This window comes from Miscanthus floridulus, chromosome 16 (assembly GCF_019320115.1).
Source record: "Miscanthus floridulus cultivar M001 chromosome 16, ASM1932011v1, whole genome shotgun sequence".
Taxonomy (NCBI): domain Eukaryota; kingdom Viridiplantae; phylum Streptophyta; class Magnoliopsida; order Poales; family Poaceae; genus Miscanthus; species Miscanthus floridulus.
Window position 1 is genome coordinate 99,914,506 of NC_089595.1, and position 3,095 is coordinate 99,917,600.

A 3,095-nucleotide genomic window follows, 5' to 3' on the forward strand; every position below is an offset into this window, starting at 1 on the left:
TAGGATCTATATTTTCAAGACTTTTATCACCTCAATGTATCGCACCTGAAAATTAACAAAATGTTCCTTTATCAAAAAAAATATAGGATCTATACTTGTATAAAAAAAGATTGGCATGAGTCCAGTGCTGTAGCATAATTTCTATGCCATTAAATTACAGAAGTCAGATGAAATGTTCAGGCAGAGACATTGGCACTTGTTAGGATAAGGAAATGTACAAAGAAGGCTTAACAGGCTGCATAAATCACAAGTGGCATTGCAATTGTTTGGAAAATAAGGCCAAGGTGTGAGTTGACTAAAAACAATATGACCAACGACCACTGGAAATTAAAAGTGACCAAAGAAAATCAAATAATACATTGCATATAGATTATTTGGTTCATCTCCCATAAGGCCAAGACTCAAGTTTCAACTTTGGAATTGCATTAGGATGTCAACACATAGGAATGACTGGTAGATCATAAAAAAAATAACAACAGATAAAAGCATATACTTATCCTTGTGGCTGCTGGGTTATATGCGATCACTAATCAAGGTGCATCCGATTAGCTTGGCAAATAAGGAAAAAAGTTACTATAGGTTTACCTTTGAAATAGGTGACAAAAGAATTTCATGGATAAGGAAGCTGGCATCCTTGCTGCCAAGTTACTCCCACTTTGGATGAACTAAGAAATATCTTGATTATCAATTAATCATTGCACCAGGTATGTAAGTTTTGGTATTCAACATCAGAAGAAGTATTCTTGGTACTTTATTTCTCTGCAAGCATTCAAGAAACAGTGAATGTGACAATTTAAATTAAAACACATGACTACATGATGGCTGAGCAAGTGTGAAATTGGGAAACGTAGTGGTCTATAAAGCAAAGAAATGCACTACAAATCTCATCTGTATCACTGAAGCATCCTCTGTATCACAAAGAAATACTAAAATTGTAATCCGTGAATGAAGGTCAAATATTAACACCAAACAATAATTCGTCAGATGTGAGACAGTATATCACATTCCACTCTTTTATTTCGGAAAACAATCAGATAAATAATTTTTCATCAAGGTATCAATGGAACCTTAGCAACATAAGAGGAATTTACAAAATTAGAGATGCATATAGAAACATAAAGGCATAATTATAGAGTTCATCAGCCAGCTTTTTGGTCATGCAGCAAAAAGTCGCAAAGAAATATAAACAATATGGAAACTAAACCATATAGACCATGTATCATGTATTGAGGTTTATAATCATACAGTAGGAAAATTGTGAATGACATGAAAGGGAACAAATTTGGATATACAAATGGATGTAGAACAAAAACCTGTGAATAAATAAAACTGACAGAAATACTAAGCGCCATGTGACATGTCTGCATTTAAGGTGTAGGAAATCCAACATCTACAAGGCAATTGATAGGTCACTTTCCATCTGGAAAAACAAATCAGTTAGGATATTAGGAAGCACTTAAATATTTAAATATGCAGAGATAGATAGGCAGTGGATTCATGTCCATACGTTCAGCAGGTCGAAGGCATTAAATAGAGATGCTTCTCATATAGCCAAGAATAGACGGTGCCACAATGAATCCATGAACCATCTCTTCTTTTTCAGAGCTAACTATCACAACCATGTAAGAGCTCAATTTGTTCACAAATTGATAAAGTAGATGTACTGCTTGAAAAACAAAACAAATAGAACCTGAAGGAAAGTTTGTAGGAAATTAATAGTGGGTTCCCAGAGCACTTAGTTACTAAGATTGTTTTTGTAATCGGTTTGAGCAACCTATATGTAACAGAACAGATCAATTTATAAGAGCACAAGTACGAAAGCAATCACCGGAGTGATCAAACCGTCATACTTGAACCCATATAAACCCGGTAGTTAACTGAAACCACGAAGGATTTCAAACCAACTTGCATACAACCAAGATCACAGTAATTCAACATAACAAACCACATGTTACATCCATTTCACAAGTAGTTCACAAGTACCTCATACATCAGAGTACACATAGTTATTACAAAATGAGTTCACAAATAGCGGAAGCAAAGTAGTTTGAGACCATCACACACACTTAGTTCAAATACCAGCCAGCACCATAGTCATATCCAGCAAAAGCAGTAAGATAAGATAACATAGATGATCATGCCCATGATCTAGTCTTCATCCCCCGTAGGGTGGAGACAATACTTGCAGTAGCCGTTATAGAGCACGTCATCTGCAACAAGGGGAATAAACCATGAGTACGAGAATGTACTCAGCTAGACTTACCCGTCGTAAACTAGAAATAAATGACACCAAGGAGTATGCAAGGCTTTATCGGTGGGTCTTGCTTGACAACCATTTTGCATAAAAGCTTTAGTGATAAGAGAGCATAATTTAATTTATGAGTAAGCAGCAAGTTAATAATATTAACCTGTCAACTAGATTAGCACCTGTACTAGAGCAAGCAATTGATTAACTCCAAACATTAGTAACCATATCCGGTATACTGTTATATCATCATCCTCGATTTAACCATCAAGTTCCATTAAGTGCATCTACGTTGCCGCTGCTCAGTCAAGTTCTCACTATCCGGGAGAGACGACGATTCGAATCGATTCCTATCCAGCTAGAGGGGTATTCCTAACACAAACCCAGGCATACCGTGCGAAGGCAGCCTTAGGTCACCTTTGGTACAACTCAGGAATCGCGGTTTTGAGCAGCGCCGCACCCTCAGGGAGTCCACTCTGCCAGGTGGTCAATCTCACCTCAGACTTACGCCAATAGCTCCTCGCACATCCTTACTACTGCCAGGGTGCGCACTTTCACTTCCCAGACTTCCGGCCTGAATTGAGCTACTCGACTTCACGGTCGGAACGAGTTATCCGGCCAACTAAGTGATAGGCATGCGTTCAACATGACATGAGGACGTACAGCGAATCGGTCCTTAACTGACACAGACGGGGATAGATCCACACCCAAGACCTCCTTGCCTTGTTGCTTCTCTATCGACGTCCCGCCCGGTCACAATTCATTATTAACACATGGTTATCTTCCACGATAGCAATATATAGCCAACCGTGACCGGACATCATCCTAACTTGCAGGTGACAGGAAATCA

At 38.4% G+C, this 3,095-nt stretch overlaps 1 long non-coding RNA gene across 1 annotated transcript; it reads right to left on the minus strand.

Moving 5' to 3' along the window:
* Positions 1–1,194: 1,194 nt before the first annotated feature.
* LOC136514508 (uncharacterized) lies at positions 1,195–1,723 on the minus strand. Its single transcript, XR_010773667.1, has 2 exons — positions 1,508–1,723; positions 1,195–1,420 (listed from the first exon to the last, which is right to left on the minus strand). It is a non-coding gene; the product is annotated as an uncharacterized lncRNA (long non-coding RNA).
* Between the last annotated feature and the right edge of the window lie 1,372 nt (positions 1,724–3,095).